The sequence below is a fragment of the Loxodonta africana genome, chromosome 6, assembly GCF_030014295.1.
Source record: "Loxodonta africana isolate mLoxAfr1 chromosome 6, mLoxAfr1.hap2, whole genome shotgun sequence".
Classification (NCBI taxonomy): Eukaryota; Metazoa; Chordata; class Mammalia; order Proboscidea; family Elephantidae; genus Loxodonta; species Loxodonta africana.
In genome coordinates, this window is record NC_087347.1 from 99,765,678 (window position 1) to 99,786,572 (window position 20,895).

Genomic DNA, 20,895 nt, shown 5'->3' on the forward strand with positions numbered 1-20,895 from the left:
ACATGAACAGACATATGCACACCCATGTTCACTGCAGCACTGTTTACAATAGCAAAAAGATGGAAGCAACCAAGGTGCCCATCAACAGATGAGTGGGTAAATAAATTATGGTATATTCACATGACGGAATACTACGCATGGATAAAGAACAATGATGAATCCATGAAACACCTCATAACACTGAGGAATCTGGAAGGGATTACGCTGAGTGAAATTAGTTGCAAAAGGACAAATATTTTATGAGACCACCATTATAAGAACTCAAGAAATAGTTTAAACACAGAAGAAAATATTCTCAAATGGTTACAGAGGTGGGGAGGGCATGAGGGAGGGGGTATTTACTAATTAGATAGTAGACAAGAACTATTTTAAGTGAAGAGAAAGACAACATACAATATAGGAGAGGTCAGCACAACTGGACTAAACCAAAAGAAAAGAAGTTTCCTGAATAAACTGAACGCTTCGAAGGCCAGAGTAGCAGGGGCGGGGGTCTGGGGACCATGGTTTCAGGGGACATCTAGGCCAACTGACTAACAAAATGTATTAAGAAAACATTCTGCATCCCACTTTGGTGAGTGGCATCTGGGGTCTTAAATGCTTGCAAGTGGCTATCTAAGATACATCAATTGGTCTCAACCCGCCTGGAGCAAACGGGAATGATGAACACCAAAGACTCTTAGAAGCTCAAGAGACAGAAAGGGCCACATAGATCAGAGACTCCATCAGCCTGAGACCAGAAGTAGATGGTGCCCGGCTACAACCAATGACTGCCCTGACAGGGAACACAACAGAAAATCCCTGATGGAGCAGGAGAGCAGTGGAATGCACCCCTCAAATTCTCATTAAAAGACCAGACTTAATGGTATAAGACTAGAAGGACCCTGGAGGTCACAGTTCCCAGACCTTCTGTTAGCCCAAGACTGGAACCATTCCCAAAGCCAAGTCTTCAGACAGGCACTGGACTGAACTATAAGATAGAAAATTATACTGGTGAGGCGTGAGCTTCTTGGCTCAAGTAGACACATGAGACCATGTGGGCAGCTCCTGTCTGGAGGGGAGATGAGAATGCAGAGGGGGACAGGAGCTGGCTGAATGAACACAAGGAATTCAGGGTAGAGAAAAGTGTGCTGTCTCATTAGGGGAAGAGCAACTAGGAGTACAAAGCAAGGTGTCTATAAATTTTTGCATGAGAGACTGACTTGATTTATAAACTTTCACTCAAAACATGATAAAAAAAAAGACTGGAACCCTTGTATGTTGCTGGTGAGATGTGAAATGGTGCAGCAGCTTTGGAAAAGAGTTTGGCAGTTCTTCAAATATTAATTATCCAGCAATTCCACCCCTGGGTATATACCCACGAGAAAAGAAAACATGTGCACAAAAAGTCTTGGGTGCTATATTCATAGCACTATTATTCAAAATAGCAAAAAGTAGAAACAGCCTAAATGTTCACCAGTGGATGAATGGATAAACAAAATGTGGTATATCCACACAATGAAATATTATGTCAATAAAAAGGAATGACATTGTGATAAATGCTATAACATGGATGTACCTTGAAAACATTATGCTAAATTAAAGCCAGTGACAAAAGATTACATATTCATACATATTTGTATGAAATGTCAAGGATAGGCAAATCTATAGAGACAGAGAACAGATTAGTGATTGCACACAGCTGACGTAGGGGTAAGGAAGAGTGGGGAATGACTACTAACGGGTACAGGGTTTCTTTTTGGGGCTATGAAAACATTTGAAAATTGATTTGTGGTGATTGTTGCACAACTGTGAACATACTAAAATTAATGAATTGTACACTTTAAATGGGTAAGTTATAGGGTATATGAATTATATCTCAATAAAAGTGTTAAAGAATAATTTAAACGTCATGTTTTTACCTTACATAAACTACTTGCGAAAGAAATCTATTTTTAGTCAACACTTTTTTCCACGTGCTACAGCAGACCCTAAACGTTTATTGAAGATGCAGTATCAGTATGGGCTTTTTACTCACTCTGTGTCTCTGTGTGAATTTTTTTTTTCCTAGCTATGAGGCCCTGAGCAAGTTACTTAGATGCTCTCTGCCTCAGTTTCCACATCTGAAAAATGAGGATAATAATATCTACCTTACTTGGTTCTTTCGAGAATTAAATGAGATAACCCATAAAAAGCCCTGAGACTAGTGCCTGCCAGATTAGGTACTTAAGAGATATGATGACAACGATGATAATGATGGTGGTGGCAGCAACAGTGGTGGTTTAAATACAGGTGTTCCTTTATGTACAGAGGCTTAATTACTTCTCCATCCAGGTGTGTGTTCTGGTTAGTTGCTTTAATTATTAAAGACCATGTTAACTTTACGCTTTGTTCATCTGGCTTTCAAGAATACATAGATATGTCAACAGAGGAAGAAGGATAGTCAGGAATAGAAGGAAACAAAATGCACGGCTAATTGCCTCCATCGGCAACTGCCTCCTTTGACATAAGGCCAGAAGAACTGAATGGTGCCAGCTACCATAACTGAATATTTCCATCAAAGATTCTATAGAAGAATCCTTAACAAAAGGGGAAAAATGTGGAAAAGAATTTCAAATTCTCATGGAATTCAGACTTTCTGGAGCCATTGAGGATTGATGAAACTATTTCCCTGAGATAATCTTTAAACCTTAAACTAAAAATATCCCCTGAAGTCTTCTTTAAACCAAACAACAATTTAGCTTAATCAGGAAAGAATGTCTGCCTTGAGCATGGTGCTCTTTTAAAGAACTATCTACAGGGATCAAACTGACAACAGCAACTTGAAAGAGTAGATAGGAAACTTAGGGGACAATGAGTTTATGTTAATGGGGGAGGAACAATTCAGAAAAAGAGGGTGAGAATGGCTGCACAACTTGAAGAATGTAATCAATGTCACTGAATTGTACATGTAGAAATTGTTTAATTGGTTTACGTTCTGTGCATACTCTCAACAAGAAGAAAAATAAATTATTAAAAAAAATTATATGGGTATGTCTTGAACTAAAACCCAGACTAGCAACTATGAAAAACCACTTTCTCTCTAGCTTCTATGCAAGTTCTAGCTTACAGAACAAGAATGTGGAAAATTATCTGAATGAAAGTGATGTAATTCATCCGTTGTTCTAAGTATTGTAAGTTCTATCGTTAGATAAAACATAACCCCCAAAATGCTACAAACTAGGGCTATATCTTAGCCCTTTGAAGAAACTCCATTTTTTAAACTGAAAAGCAAATAAGAAACAGCAGTAAGAAATCCATTTCTGCACTTGCTACAGAAATGCCATAGAAGCTACAGATATCTACCTTTTTATCATAATCTCCAAAGATGCTTTCATATTCTAGAAAAGTCTTTTTTTTTTTTTTACCCCAGCTACTTTTGTGGTATTTTCTTTTTAAAAAACTGACAGATATGAAACTTATGGGAAATTATTTATATGCTATGTCTTTATCAATCTTTGTAGTACTATTCTTAAAAAAACATCAGTAGAAGATATAAACTCAAACTCTATCATCTTACTCTTACCTATATTAAATGAAAATGTATAAAATAATAAGGAATGACTTATTTGACCATTGTGATACATGGTAAAGGCCTGAACTAAAGGATTACCAGTATAAAAGTAAAATCGGCAGCTGAAAAGAGAAAGGTCTAGGTGACCAATCACAGCAAACAGCGCAAGTAGCATCCAAAGAGATGTAATGCAAAAAACAGGAGGTAAGACTGAAAATTTCTAACTTTGTTTTCAACAAAACAGAATCATACTACCATGAAAAGGGACAGTAAACAATAAAACAAAATAAGTTGCGCTAACGTACATACCTAACCTTGTTACCTGAAATTTATAATGTCTACCCATGCTGAGGTATTATCATTATTTTTAAAGTCAGCTAATCTGAGAAGCAACGGATGAATCCCATAGTTATTTTTATTATAATTCTTTGATGCTTACTTTTCATATGTTAGTCGCTGGCAGAAAGCAACAGTAAGATCTGCCAAGCAGAACTCTGGAATTCTTTGTTGAGGGACTATCCCTAGCATTGCAGCAGTATGGCAGACATCCCTGGCTCTGACCACTGAATGCCAGTAGTGCCTTCTCAATCCTGGTAATAATCAAAAAGGACCCTAGAATTTCCCATATGTCCCTGGGCGGGGGAGGCGGGAGCAATGTTTGTCACATTAAAGATATAAATAAATACTTACACGTAGGAAATAAAAATGATAAAATCTCTAGAACTAAACACAGGAAGATAATTTCATAATCTTGGGGTAGTGATTTTCTTTCCTGGCATGATGCAAAAGCCAAAATCAAAAACCAAATCCATCGCCGATGAGTCTATTTCAACTCATAGCAACCCTACAGGGTGAAGTAGAACTGCCCAACAGGGTTTCCAAGGAGTGGCTGGTGGATTTGAACTGCTGACCTTTTGGTTACCAGCCAAGCTATTAACTATTATACCATCAGGGCTCCACACAAAAGCCAGATACCATAAAATAAAAGACAGATACATTTGACTAAACAAAAATGTAAAATTAAAATACAGGAAAAAACACCATAAAGCAAAATAACAGATATGTTACGAAAATATTTAAAAGGTATAAAAGAGAATAATAAATATTCTTAATATAAAAAAATCCTCCTATAAATCAGTATGAAAGACAAATTATCCAAAAGAAAACTGAACACAAGAAACAAATTCACTAAAGAAGGAAATCTGTAAGAATAGTGAATATTTTAGCACTTGTTGTTAGGTACCCTCGAGTCAGTTCTGACTCACAGTGACCCTGTGCACAACAGAACAAAACACTGCCTGGTCCTGAGCCAGCCTTACAATTGTTATGCTTGAGCTCATTGTTGCAGCCACTGTGTCAATTCACCTCGTTGAGGGTCTTCCTCTTTTCGGCTGACCCTGTACTCTGCCAAGTGTGATGTCCTCCTCCAGGGACTGATCCCTCCTGACAACATGTCCAAAGTATGTAAGACGCAGTCTCGCCATCCTTGCTTCTAAAGGGGATCCTGGTTGTACTTCTTCTAAGACAGATTTGTTCATTCTTTTGGCATTCCATGGTATATTCAATATTCTTTGCCAACACCACAATTCAAAGGCATCGGTTCTTCTTCGGTCTTCCTTATTCGTTGTCCAGCTTTCACATGCATATGATGCAATTGAAAATACCATGGCTTGGGTCAGGCGCACCTTAGTCCTCAAGGTGACATCTTTGCTCTTCAACACTTTAAAGAGGTCCTTTGCAGCAGATTTACCTAATGCAGTGCGTCTTTTGATTTCTTGACTGCTGCTTCCATGGCTGTTCGTTGTGGATCCGAGTAAAATGAAATCCTTGACAACTTCAATCGTTTCTCCGTTTATTGTGATGGCGCTCATTGGTCCAGTTGGGAGGATTTTGGTTTTCTTTATGTTGAGGTGCAATCCATACTGAAGGCTGTGGTCTTTGATCTTCATTAGTAAGTGCTTCAAGTCCTCTTCACTTTCAGCAAGAAAGGTTGTGTCATGTGGATAACGCAGGTTGTTAATGAGTCTTCCTCCAATCCTGATGCCCCGTTCTTCTTCATATAGTCCAGCTTCTCGGATTATTTGCTCAGCATACAGATTGAATAGGTATGGTGAAAGAATACAATCCTGAGGCACACCTTTCCTGACTTTAAACCAATTAGTATCCCCTTGTTCTGTCCAAACAACTGCCTCTTGATCTATGTAAAGGTTCCTCATGAGCACAATGAAGTGTTCTGGAATTCCCATTCTTTGCAGTGTTATCCATAGTTTGTTATGATCCACACAGTCAAATGCCTTTGCATAGTCAATAAAATACAATTAAACATCCTTCTGGTATTCTCTGCTTTCAGCCAGGATCCTTCTGACATCAGCAATGATATCCCTGGTTCCACATCCTCTTCTGAAACCAGCCTGAATTTCTGGCAGTTCCCTGTCGATATACTGCTGCAGTCGTTTTTGAATGATCTTCACCAAAATTTTGCTTGCATGTTATATTAATGTTATTGTTCTATAATTTCCACATTTGGTTGGATCACCTTTCTTGGGAATAGGCATAAATATGGATCTCTTCCAGTCGGTTGGCCAGGAAGCTGTCTTCCATATTTCTTGGCATAGACGAGTGAGCACCGCCAGTGCTGCATCTGCTTGTTGAAACATCTCAATTGCTATCCCAGCAATTCCTGGAGCCTTGTTTTTCGCCAATGCCTTCAGAGCAGCTTGGACTTCTTCCTTCATTACCATTGGTTCCTGATCATATGCCACCTCTTGAAATGGTTGAACATTGACTAATTCTTTTTGGTATAATGACTCTGTGTATTCCTTCCATCTTCTTTAGATGCTTCCTGTGTCGTTTAATATCTTCATAGAATTCTTCACTATTGCAACTCAAGGCTTGAATTTTTTCTTCAGTTCTTTCAGCTTGAGAAATGCCGAGCGTGTTCTTCCCTTTTGGTTTTCTATCTCCACCTCTTTGCACATGTCATTATAATACTTTGCCTTCTCAAGACGCCCTTTGAAATCTTCTGTTCAGTTCTTTTACTTAATCAATTATTCCTTTTGCTTTAGCTGCTCGACGCTCAAGAGCAAGTTTCAGAGTCTCCTCTGACATCCATCTTGTTCTTTTCTTTCTTTCCTGTCTTTTTGATGACCTCTTGCTTTCTTCATGGATGATATCCTTGATGTCATTCCACAACTCATCTGGTCTGCGGTCACTAGTGTTCAATGCGTCAAATCTATTCTTCAGATGGTCTCTAAATTCAGGTAGGATGTACTCAAGGTCATATTTTGGCTCCTGTGGACTTGCTCTGATTTTCTTCAGTTTCAGCTGGAACCTGAATATGAGCAATTGATGGTCTGTTCCACAGTCGGCTCCTGGCCTTGTTCTGACTGATGATACTGAGCTTTTTCTTCGTCTCTTTCCACAGATGCAGTCAATTTGATTTCCGCATTCCATCTGGTGAGGTCCATGTGTATAGTCGCCGTTTATGTTGGTGAAAGAAGGTATTTGCAATGAAGAAGTCGTTGGTCTTGCCAAATTCTATCATTCAATCTCCGGCATTGTTTCTATCACCAAGGCCATATTTTCCAACTACAGATCCTCCTTCGTTTCCAACTTTCGCATTCCAATCACCAGTAATTATCAATGCATCTTGATTGCATGTTTGATCAATTTCAGATAGCAGCAGCTGATAAAAGTCGTGTATTTCTTCATTTTTGGCCCTAGTGTTTGGTGTGTAAATTTGAGTAATAGTCGTATTAACTGGTCTTCCTCGTAGGCGTATGGATATTATCCTATCACTGACAGCATTGTACTTCAGCGTAGATCTTGAAACATTCGTTTTGACAATGAATGCAACACCATTCCTCTTCAAGTTGTCATTCCCAGCATAGTAGACTACATGATTGTCCAATTTAAAATGGCCGATACCAGTCCATTTCAGCTCACTAATGTCTAGGATATCGATGTTTATGTGTTCCATTTCATTTTTGATGATTTCCAGTTTTCCTAGATTCATACTTTGTACATTTCAGGTTCCAATTATTAATGGATCTTTGCAGCTGTTTCTTCTCATTGTGAGTCGTGCCACTTCAGCGAATGAAGGTCCGAAAGCTTTACTCCATCCACATCATTAAGGTGGACTCTACTTGGAGTCATTTTTTGAGTGCCTTCCAACCTGGGGGGCTCATCTTCCAGCACTATATCAGACAATGTTCCGCTGCTATCCATAAGGTTTTCACTGGCTAATGCTTTTCAGAAGTAGACTGCCGGGTCCTTCTACCTAGTCTGTTTTAGTCTGGAAGCTCAGCTGAAACCTGTCCTCCATGGGTGACCCTGCTGGTATCTGAATACCAGTGGCATATCACAGCAACATGCAAGCCCCTACAGTACGACAAACTGACAGACGCTTTGGGGTTTCAGCACTTAGTATGTGTCACGTGCAACAGGTACGTAGTAACTGTTTTATGTCAACTTTCTCATTAGAATATAGAACGCAGCAATTCTACTAAGTGGGTTTTATGATTATCTTAATTTTTTAGTAAGGTCAATCAGCTCACCAAAGTTGGAAAGTAGTGGAGGCTGGATTTGAGCTCTAATATTGGAGCTCCAAGTCTTATCATTGCCTTCTACCAATGACCAACATAAAGCAATTCCATCACTGCAGATCTATTTATTTTATAGAACTCTATGGAATCATTCTTTATTTTTTATGGAATCATTTTATTTATTTTATGGAAATAACAAAGCATGTGGATGTCTGTACAAGACATTCAATGTGCCACCATTTGTGACTGAGAAGAAAAGGAAACAATCTAAATGATTATCAATAGGGAATTTATTTACTAGAATATAGTACATTCATACCATGGAATATCATGGAGAAATGAAAAAGAGTAAGGTGAATCTATATGTAGTAATATGGGAAGATGTTAACAATATGTTACTAAATTAAAAAAGAAAAAGCAACTTGTACAACAGTATTAGATCATAGCTTTAACATATTGGTAAAATGCCCTGTGCTGTTATTTAAACATAACTTTTGAAACTCATAATGATATTATCCATTATTCCTAAGGATAGCAGAAAGTAACTTTGTAACTTATTTTCACCTCCAAGCCTTTAGGCTACCAACTTCATAGCTTGTTAAGAGATTATCTGGAGTTCTCATAGTATTTAAACCAGCCATTTTCCTTACCGGTTTTTTCTAAATGGTATATTAAGCTATTTCAGTATAGCGTACTCATGAAAAAGCAGTTTAAGATTATGTATAAAAATTAAAAATTTTTGAATCCTCTTTTATTTTGCAATTATATTTTTTATTTAAAAGAAATTCTACCCAAAGGTTTATCGATGTTTTTAGAGTACTAATACAATAATAAAAAACTGAGATCAACAATAGGAAACTTTTAACTCATTGAATAGCTGCACAATACTATACAGCCATATAAAATAATAGTGGAGAAAGCAATTAAATAATCTAGAAAGATGTTCACGATATAATGTTAATGAAAAAACTCAGGTACCAAAATGGCATATACAATATGAACTTATTTGAAAAATAAAAATCCCTGAAGAGAAAGATTGAGACAGCAAATTATTGCTGGAGGCTGAAATTAACATATGATTTTTATTGCCTTCTTCTATATTTTCTAAAATGAAAACAAATATTATTTTATAACAAAATTAATTTAAAAAACAGAAAAAGAATCAAAATGCTATGTTAAGTTTACCACATGGTATACATAATACTACTCTTCAAATTAGTCACAAAGAGAAAAAATGGGGTATATAAAAGCAAAGGAATGAGCACATCACTTATTAATCCAGTCTTACCTTCCTGTCCTACTTATTAGCACCCAAATTCCATGCTGAAAATTGGCTGTTTATCACAGTATGAAGTATATTGAGGCTACCCACAGTCCTTTGGAACAGGCGAAGTATTGTAATGGCTTCTCTACCCATGTCATTTTAAGCTCCTCTAACCTCCAGTCCAGTTCAGTCTACTCTGTCCTATAGGGCTGCTATGAGTCGCAATCAACTCGATGGCACTGGGTTTGGTTTTTTGGTTTACTCTCCAGTCGTCTGACAAAACTGGGGATGTCAACATTTAGACAGGTTAGAAGGCATTAATGGTAAATGCCAAAAACATTAATAGTACAAGTTTGTGAGCAGGTACTATAAATATAAGTATTATTTCAAAAAGGTAATATTCCTAGCAGATGAAATACAATGAACCTGGTATTCAATGAGAGATAAACTTCATGAGCAAAAGGAAATCATCAATCACTACATCACTGAATGGATTACTGTAAAGTTTAAGAAGAAGCTGTAGGTCATTGCTCAACCCCAGCCCTCCTCAAATGTTAGAGCTGGAGAAAATTTATGTGCTGAAAGGAGCAAGCTTTTAGCTATAGCCTGGGTGAGAACAGCTGTAAAAACCACGCAGTAACAGAGGAGCACGGGAGACCCACTGTATGTTAGAGTAATATCAGTGATTCTTATTTGGGTATGTGGTATAATAAAATTTTTAGATGACCAAACAGACTCATACATTTACATGATCAAACCGATGCCTGAGTTTTACAGCTCTTCAGTAGCAGAGTTGGGCCTCTTAGGATTTTTGAGTTCAGATTGGAAGATTTTTATTTTTCAACTTCATCACTGTAATTGACCAAATGTGACTGACAAGCCGTAATGGAATATGATGGGAACTGGATTTAAATAAAAAATTAAATTTACATATAATTGGGTAGCTAAGTAGGTAAAAGAAAAGTAGATAATGACTCAACAATATATATTTAAAAATTATAAATTTGTTAGGAGAAGAAATAGCACTTAAGAATCTATTTTTATTAAGCATAAAAAACCATGAACTGCAAAGAGGTTCATGTGACAATCCCTCATGCTTATTTTATTTTGCAAAGTGTTAAAACTTCATAAAGACATTCGTTTTTCACCAAGCAGAAAATATTTGGTACAAAGGTTTGTGAGGCCATTTTAGGAAAAGATTTCAGGAAAAGTTAACAGTAGCATTTCTAAAAAAAAAGAAAAAAAAATTTAGTTCAGGATATTTATGACAGAGCAAAACCACCAACAGAACATACATACGCACAGGAGAGTCCTTGGGAAATTTGTGTAGAGACCTCAAAGATTTTCACAAATGCATGTGTGTATGTGCACACAGTCACATATACAATTTCTTGTACAGGCTGAGAAAATATGCAATAAAACAGAGAAATTACAGGGATATAGCTTTAGGTATATGGTAGCTGAATTTAAGTCTTAAGATATTATATATGAGAATTACAAAATGTATTTCACTTTTTCCAAGTTCTTACTTTGAAAAATTTCCTAATCTAAGTTCTAATAAGAGTACTCCCTTAAAGCACCCATTCACCTTTTACTTCTTGCCACATTTGCAATTCTCCTCTCCTGAGTATGTGCCTCTGTGTGTGTATATGTGAGTGGATGGAAATAATTTATTTTACTGAATGACTTAAGAGCTAGTTATACACACTGAGCACTTCACCCATAAAAACTTCAGTGATATTCTCCTACATAATAGTGATGATACAATAATCACATTCAGGAAATTCAACATTGATATTAATATGATAAAATTCATAATTCATATTTGCATTTTGCCATTTGCCCTCAAAGTTCCCTAGATAATCTTTTGTTATTACTATTCCCCCCCCTTCCCCAAAATCAGGATCCAATAAATCTTAGTTTCCTTTTATCCTAGAGCAAATCTTCAGCCTTGTTTAATTTTTCACATCACTGACTTTTTAGAAGAGTTCAGGCCAGTTCTTTTGCAGATTGTCCCTCAATTTGAATGTGTCTGGTTAATTTCTCATAATTCGATTTAATTTAAACATTATTGGCAAGAATACAACAAAAAGTGGCGGCTTGTCCTTCTGAAGTGAATCATATTGGGAGACACATGATATCAGATTGTCCTTTACTAGTGATGTGAAGTTTAATCATTTGGATAAGATGATCTCTCTCAGATTTCTCCATTTTAAAGGTATCTTTTCCTTTCTAATTAATAAGTAATCTGTGGCATGATACATTAAGACCATGTGAATATCCTGTTCCCGAACAGTCTTTCACTCAATAATTTCAGCATCAGTTGAATCGATGAACAGAATAATTGTTGCAAATAAAAGTGATTTTCTATTTCTATTCATTAGCCATTAGAGAAATGCAAATGAAAACTTCAGTGAGAGACAATCTCACCCCAACAAGACTAGCATTAATCCAAAAAACACAAAATAATAAATGTGGGAGAGGTTGTGAAGAAACTGGAACACTTATACACTGCTGGTGGGAATGTAAAATGGTACAACCACTTTGGAAATTGATTTGACACTTCCTTAAAAGGGTAGAAATAGAACTACCATATGATCCAGTAATCCTACTCCTTGGAATATATCCTAGAGAAATAAGAGTCGTCAAACGAATAGATATATGCATACTCATGTGCATTGCAGCACTGTTCACAACAGCAAAAAGATGGAAACAACTTAGACGCCCATCAATGGACAAATGGATAAAAATTACGGTATATTCACACAATGGAATACTATGCCACGATAAAGAACAATGATGAATCCGTGAAACATCTCATAACACGGATGAATCTGGAAGGCATGCATGCTAAGTGAAATTAGTTGCAGAAGGTCAAATATTGTATGAGACCACTATTATAAGAACTCAAGAAAAGTTTGAAACATAGAAGAAAGCATTCTTTGATGGTTTTGAGGGTGGGGAGGGAAGGAGAATGGAATTCACTAACTAGCCAGTAGACAAGAATCATATTAAGTGAAGAGAAGGACAACACACAATACAGGGGAAGTCAGCACAACTGGACTAAACCAAAAGCTAAGAAGTTTCCTGAATACAGCCAAAAACTTTGAAGGACAGAGTAGCAGGGGCCCAAGTCCGGGGACCACAGTTTTTGGGGACATCTAGGTCAACCGGCATAACAAAGTTTATTAAGAAAATGTTTCGCATCCCATTTTGGTGAGGCCTTAAAAGCTAGCAAGCAGCCATCTAAGATATATCAACTGGTCCCAACCCACCTGGAGCAAGGAGAATGAAGAACGCCTAAGGCTCAAGGAAAATATTAGCCCAAGAGGAAGAAAGGGCCACATAAACCAGGGACTCTATCAACCTGAGACCAGAAGAACTAAATCGTTCCGGCTCTTACCAATGACTGTCCTGACAGGGAACACAACAGAGTCTCTGATGGAGCAGGGGAAAAGTGGTGTGCAGAATTAAAATTCTAGTAAAAAGACCAGACTTAATGGTCTCAGACTGGAGGGAAGGCATGGCCCTCCGACTCTCTACTGGTCCAGAACTGAAACCATTCTTGAAGCCAACTCTTCAGACAAAGATTAGATTAAATGATACTCATGAAGAGAATGCCTCTTAGTTCAAGTAGATACGGAAGACTAAATGGGCATCTCCTGCCCAGAGGTGAGATGAGAAGGCAAAAAGAGACAGGAGTTGGTTGAATGGACATGGGAAATCCAGGGTGGAAGGGAGGAGTGCGCTGTCACATTATAGGGCGTGCAGCTAGGGTCACATGACAATGTGTGTATTAATTTTTGTATGAGAAACTAACTTGAACTGTAAACTTCCACTTAAAGCACAATTAAAAAAAAAATCATATAAAAAAGTTAAAAGAATATGCCCAGAAATTATAGAACTGCAGATAACTGAAGTTTTATTCTCTAGAGAGGCCGAACTAGAGAGGTCTTGGATTCAGAGATGCCAGGAAAAGCTGACAGTGGGCTAAGGTTCCTTGTTTAAAAAGTGTGATTAAGTATTTTAATCCCTTTACTTGACAGTCTCCCAGGATGCTGTCATCCAGGCTTTTATTTCAGAGGCAAGAGACTGGAAAATTCCTCTCTGCATAATCTGAACTGCCCAAAGTAAATAGCTTTAGATAGGACATTTGACTGAATGCTTGCTACTCATTCAACTCTCAGTAACGCTCTCCAGTTAACAAGTTCTGCTTATAACATAATTTAGGATCAAGAGAAAAAAAAAATTCTGAAAGACAGGATTTAAATCACAGACAGATAAACAATGAACTTGGAGAAACGGATATAATTCAGGGAACAGAAGAAATGTCAACAAAATATATTTAGAAACCTCACAGCTAAAAAAGCTATGTTGTATACAAAAAAAAAACCAAACTAAACCCCTTGCTATGGAGTTGATTTCGACTCATAGTGATCCTTTAGGTCAGAGTAGAACTGCCCCATAGGGTTTCCAAGGACTGGGTGGTGGAGTTGAAGTGCAAACCTTTGGTTATCAGCCAAATGCTTAACCACTGAGCCACTATGGCCCTAACAAAAATTAGAACCTATAGAAAAGAAGCAGAAAACAAAAGATTAGGAATGAAAATAACAGCATAAATTTATTAAAATTTTCAAATGGAATATGTCATCTAATGTGCAGGCCAAGTGATGAAAATAAAATCAACAACAAGGTGTATCGTTGAGAAAATATAAAACACTGGGGAAAAAGAGAAGATCCTAAAAGCTTTCAGAGGTTAGGCAGAGGAAGCTGTTACATACAATAAGACAACTGGAATAGTACTAAGTCTTTTCAACAGTATTGGAAACTAAAAGACAATTTATGAAAAATTCTGAAATAGATATGGGATCCAGAAAACAGAATTAATGCAAAGTAATTTTCATTTCTGTTAACATTATTGGAACCAGTTTTAGAAACATGCACAGAAAAAGCCTGTGTGCTAGAATCAGACAAACCTGGACTGAATTCTAGCTCATCTTCTCACTAGCTGTGTAATCAATGAGCTACTTAACTTCTTTGAACCTCAATTTCGCCAGCTATAAGAGGATAAGAATGTCTTAACTCATAAAGTTGTTTTATGAATTAAATGTGAAAACTTTTGGAAGCAACAGAGAGATACTGGATAAACTGTAGCCATTACTATTATCTTCATAATTATCATTTTTAGTATTTTAATTAACGTGCTATCTATATAAATGCTGAAAACAAAGTAAACATTTGAACAACTGGTGAAAATGTATTAAAATTCAGATAGAATACAATGTTGCCATCAAATCGATAATTGTAAAGCCATGTAGAAAAATACCCAGTAAATGTCAAAGATAAAGGAAAATTACAAAATACGTATGTAGAATAATTTTAACTACATAACAGTACATGTGTTTAAGCGTTAGACTTGGAAGTCAGTGTGAAAAAATATAAATAGCTATATTAGAGTATTGGCATTGTTATTATGTTTCCCATATAATAATTTAAAAGCATCTATTTTTAATAATGCTGAGATCGTTGCGGAATATACAAATTAAAAAAATGTTTTAAAACTCATTCAAAACCTCTTTCCCAAGAGATATTACTGTTCATCCTCTGACATTGTTTATAGCTATTCATACATCGTTGTTTAAAAAACTGTGTATTTTAATTTTCAATTATTTTTTTCCATTCAAGATATAAACTTCTTTCCACAACATAAATGTTTCTTCGAAGATATCTTTAAAATTTTTATTTAGCATTTCATTATATGGGTATTTCACATTCAATTCAATGCACTCTCTTATTGTGAGGCAATTACATGCTTCCAATATTTTATTTTCTATAAAGTGATGCAATGACCACTCTTGTAGCTAAATCGCAGCACATATCTTTAATTTTTTTTTATAAATTCCTGGAAGTGATTTCACTATGTCACAAACATAAATATTTAAAAAATTTTTTTATACATTGTCAAATTGCTCTCCATAGGAGTTGTGTACCAAGTAACATTCTTGACAGTAAGAAATATGAAGATGTCTGGATTCCTGAATCCTTGTCAATATTGGGTTTCCTTCTTCCTTTCCTCCCTTCTTTCCTTAACCTATTTTAGAAGAAAGATGATATTACAGGCAGTCACTGGATTATGAAGGAGATCCGTTTCTGTCTTTAAGCTGAATTTGTAGGTAAGTCAGAACAGCTACATACAGTTCTTATTCAGTTAGTCAAATGTTTATCTTAGTATATAGTATATATTTCACCATTCTATACATATAAAACACTTAAAAAATACATCCAAACTGCGCAATGTTTTCAGGAGCATCACAAAGTAGTACGTGCATGTGTTATTAGAAACCATTGTATTCAACTGAAATTTTTAATAAAATAGGCTTTAAGACTTTTTTAAGACAGTCCACTCTTAAGTACGAGTTGTCCTTAAATCGGATGTTTGTAACCCAGGGACTGCCTGTACACAGTGAATTTCTTGGATTACTAGTGATCTTGAATATCTATTGTTCAGGAAACATTTCTTGTTTGAGAACTTACTCCTTATGTCCTTTGTTCAGTTATTTCTTGAAGCACATGAGCAATTTGGGAAATTTAGTCTTGACCTTGCCTTTCTATATAATGGACTTCTATTTCCTATACCATGTAGCATTCCTTGAAACAACTATACTAGATAGGATATATTTTTAAAATCTTCTTAAATTTACCCATGAGCTAACAAAAAACTGTAAGGAATACTGAGTCCAAGATTAAGTGAAGACATACTCAAGAGTGATCAGCCAAGCACTTCAATTACCTTTTATTTTTAGAATATTTGTTGAATCAGCCAAATTTGTACATTAGTTTTTGTCACCTTAACAGATGGGAGAGCCAATAAACGATCACAGTGCTGGGACTACAAAGTGTTACCTATTTAGTCTAAGAATAAACCATAAGCAATGATGATGATCATAATAGCATTTATAGCACCTACTGTGTTCTAAGATAGTAACTCATTCAACCCTTACAAAAACAATAAAAAAGGTACTAGTATAATACTTCTCTTAGAGATCAAGACAGTGAGGTGCAGAAAGACTAGGTAATTTGCTCATAGTTAGTGGCAGATCCAAAATGTAAATTAACACAGCCTAAGTCTAGAGACTATGCTCTTAAGCACTATGTCATAATGCTTCCCCCTTTCCCTAGGGGTAAGTAAGGAACACTGTCTGTAAGGAATTTGGCAGTAGGTGGATGGGGAAAGTAAGTCTCTGAGAATTTGTAACCACAGGCAAGGCCGGACTGAAGTCTGCGGTCTGAATTCTCACTATTCATTTGTTCCACAAAACCTCAAGCAAAGAATTTAAAGTGGTTCTATATTAATAGTGTCATTCTAATAGTATTCTCAGGCATCTGACAGAAACAAACACAAACCTCCTGTTGAGAAATCTCCTTTCATCACAGGCCTCAAAATATTTTCATATGTAAATTCCAAGAAAAACAAGTAGCTGAAGGTAAAAAAAAAAAAAAATCACTTAAATATACAAGAAAACAAGATACTATGTGTGAAGCAAAAACAGAACAAACCAAAACAAAAAAAATAAATAAACCCCAAAATAGCATATGGCAGAATTACTCCTAAGAAGTTTTCAGGTATTAGAATTACTACACACAATATAAAAATGCTTAATGTGTTTCAAGAAATGAAAGGCTTGAACATATAAGACACAAACTCTGAAAAAGAAAAAACAGAATTTCTAGAAATACATAATAATCAAAACAAAAAAAAAATCAATGAATAGGCTAAACAGTAACTTCAATATAGCTGGAAAGGGAATTAAAGAACTGGAATAGAGAAGTGAATAAATTATGGCAAATGTAGTCCTGAGAGGTGAAGACACATAGAGAATAGAGTGGAAAGAACTAATGTATGAATGAGAGTTCCAGCAAAGAGAGGAGATAGATGTTATACTGGAAGAGATAATAGCAGCAAAATTTCCATTATCGATGAAAAATACCAACTCACAGATTCAAGAACCCCAGTGAATCGTAACTGGGATAAATAAAAAGAAATTACACTGTACATATCATATTGACACTACAGAAAATCAAAGAAAAAGTAAAGATCTCAAAAGAGAAAAGATAGGATATATTCAAAATTAACTATAACTGAAATAGAATTTGTAGCTGGAATTGAATTTCATTACACTCAAAACTGAATTTAACTGAAAATTAAAACAATATCTAGGTTCTTGAAAGAAATAGTAGAGCCATAGGACAGTGAAATAACATCTACAACATGCTAAAAGAAATGCACCTAGAATTTAATACCCTGCAAAAATATCTGCTAAGAATGACAGTGAAATAAGGCCATTTAGAGATAAATAAAAATCGAGAGGGTTTATCGCTCTCATATCCTTCCTGAATATACTTGAGGCAAAAGGAAAATAACACCAGACAGAAGTTCTGAAATGCCACAGAAATGAAGAGGAAAAAGTGGTAAATAAGCGAATAAATATAAGCAACATTAATGTTATAGAACAATTATAATTACTTTTTATGAAATTAAATATACAGAATACATAAAACAAAAATGTATAAATTGAGAAAAGGTGATCAGAATTAAAATGCTGTCCTAAGGTTTTTGCTTCTTTGTTTGAGAAAAAGATTTCACAGAAATGAAAAAGTGTTTCTAAAGTACCAAAACAAACGAAAAACCAAACCTGCTGCTGTCGAGCTGATTTCAACTCATAGGTTATCCTGTAAGACAGAGTAGAACTGCTTTACAAGGTTTCCAAGGCTGTCATCTTTATGGAAGCAGACTGCCACACTGTGCTTCCACGGAGTGGCTGGTGGGTTCCAACTGCCAACCTTTCTGTTAGCAGCCAAATGCTTTAACCACTGCACCACAAAGGCACCTTATTTCTAGTGTAACCACCTGAAAATAGAGTGCATAACTTCCATAGTAGTAGAGAGAAAAAAAAAAATGAGAAAAAATAACGAGGATTTTAAAAATGCAACAAAGGGAAGGAAAAGAAACATAAAAAAGGTAGGACAAATAACCCAGAACCAGTGCCGTCAAGTCGACATAGCGACCCTATAGGACAGAGCAGAACTGCCCCATAGAGTTTCCAAGGAGCGCCTGGCGGATTCAAATGGCTGACCCTTTGGTTAGCAGCCATAGGACATTTGGTATTTGGTAGGATATTTGGTAGGACAAATAGAAAACACAAAAGACGATGGTAGAAAAAACCCCAAATATATCAGTAATTACATTAAATGTAAATAGACTATTTGATCCAGGTAAAATAAAATTGTCAGAAGTGGACTTTTTAAAAAACTACATATTTATATGTATATATATATTTTTCCCCCCAAGAGACACACATATAACAGAAAGTACAAGGTAGAAAAAGATATACATGGCAAATACAACTAAAAAGGTCTATTTGAAAGAAGATGAAAATTAATGATCTGAGAATCAAATAAAATAAGTCTGATAAGAAAAATAAACTGCAAGCAGAGGAACAGAAACAATTAAGACAGGAACAAAAATTAAGGAAACAGAAAACAAAAATAAAAAAGAAGTGACAGCCAAGCTAAAACCTGACTCTGAAAAGCCCAATAAAACTGACAAACCTCTGGAGAGATTTACAACAAAGGATGGAAGGAAGGAGGGAAGGGAGAAGTGAGGAAGAGAGAGAGGGAAGGAAGGAAGGAGGCACAAATAGCTAATAACAGGAACTATAGATGCATAGATATTAAAATGATAATAACAGGATATCAATTAAAACAACTTTATTCCAATACACTGGAAAACAAAGATGAAATGGACAAATTCCTAGAAAAATATAGTTTACTGAATGCAACTAAAGACAAAACAGACAATCTGAATACTCTTGTAAAAGAAATTGAATTAATAGTAAAACCTCACAAATTTAACTTCAGGCCTAGTTGGACAATTTAAAGTGGTATTTAATGTCTGCAATTCTTAGTTTACTTATTTATAAAATAAGTAAAAAATAAAAATATCTATCTCATGAGCATTTGAGAATAATATCAAAAACGTGTATGAAGACAATCTTTGATCTCTAAAGAATTATAAATTCTACAATTTTAGATCTAAATCAGGAAGCCCATAACTTCAAAAATAAACAGATTCCAAAGAATCCATTAAAAAGTCAAGTTTTCATCATAAGGCAAACCTTATTTTGCTACTGGCATCCACTAATTAACTAACGTCATACTTTTTGGAAGGAAAATTAGTCCAAAATAATACAGTGGCAAATTAAGAATGCACAAAAATTTCTTAACGCACATTTTTAAAAAGTCAATGTTGTGTGCTAAAACATTAGTGAAAAGGTTATAAAACATCTTTTTGTTTACTGCAATATGCATTTTTTGTTTAGGGCAATATGTTAAAGATCCAAAGCAAAAATAATATTGCAGGATGAGGTGAAAAAATGTTTCATGGATAATGAATTAATGCTTTTTTTCTCTATGAAACACTATCACCTATGAATGCGTGCTCCATAAAATACCTGAAAATCTGTTCATATTCATTTCTTAAAGTATACATTCATTCAACAAAGATGTGAATGCCTACCCAGATTACCAAACCAAAAAACCCACTGCAGTCGAGTTGATTCTGACCAATAGCGACCCTACAGGACAGAGTAGAACTGCCCCATAGAGTTTCCAAGGAGCGCCTGGTAGATTCGAACTGCTAACCTGTTGGTTAGTAGCCTTAGCACTTAACCACTACACCTCCAGGGTTTTCCTACCCAGGTTAGCTGCTGAAAATACAACACAAGAACAGTCGAGCTACAGAAATCTTACAATCTGGCAAGGGAAAAACAGATTAACAGAAGTACCATGATAGAAAAGTTCTTGGGTGGTGCAAATGGCTAAGCACTCCACTAACTGCCAAAAGGTTTGTGGTTTGAACCCACCTAGAGGTGCCTTGGAAGAAATGCCTGCTGATCTACTTCCAAAAGGTCACAGCCTTGAAAATCCTAGAGAACATGTGGCTGCACTGCACTGGGCAAATCTGCTGCAAAAGACCTCTTTAAAGTGTTAAAATGCAAAGATGTCACCTTGAAGACTAAGGTGCACCTGACTCAAGTCACAGTGTTTTCAATCACCTCATATGCATTTGAAAGCTGGACAATGAATAAGAAAGACTGAAAAAGAACTGACGCTTTTGAATTATGGTGATGGCGAAGAATACTGAGTACACCATAGACTGCAGAAAGAACAAGTCTATATTGGAAGAAGTACAGCCAGAATGCTCCTTAGAAGCAAGGATGGCGAGACTATGCCTCACACATTTTGGACATGTTATCAGGAGGGATCAGTCCTTTGTGAGGGACATTATGCTTGGTAAAGTAGAGGGTCAGTGAAAAAGAGGACAATTGACACAGAGGATTGAAACAGTGGCTGCAACAATGAGGTCAAGCATAACAAATGTGAGGATGGCACAGGACAAGGCAGTGTTTCGTTGTGTTGTACACAGGGTCACTATGAGTCAGAACCTACTCGACAGCACCTAACAACAACAACATATTCTACTTTGACCCCATGTATGT

At 36.0% G+C, this 20,895-nt stretch overlaps 1 protein-coding gene across 43 annotated transcripts in view; it reads right to left on the minus strand.

The window, feature by feature from the left end:
• MBD5 (methyl-CpG binding domain protein 5) overlaps positions 1-20,895 on the minus strand; it is a 444,773-nt gene that overhangs the window by 317,423 nt on the left and 106,455 nt on the right. The window contains exons 2-3 of one of the 43 annotated variants that reach the window (XM_064287183.1): positions 16,742-16,815; positions 1-15,428 (exon numbers count right to left, since the gene is read on the minus strand). The exon at positions 1-15,428 is cut by the window's left edge and continues 36,713 nt beyond it. The exons of 41 other annotated variants lie outside the window; for them this stretch is intronic. The gene's annotated coding sequence lies outside the window, so the exon portion shown is untranslated. Of the gene's footprint in view, positions 16,816-20,895 lie in introns of all 43 variants that reach the window. One more of the 43 variants, XM_064287184.1, reaches the window with a different exon arrangement.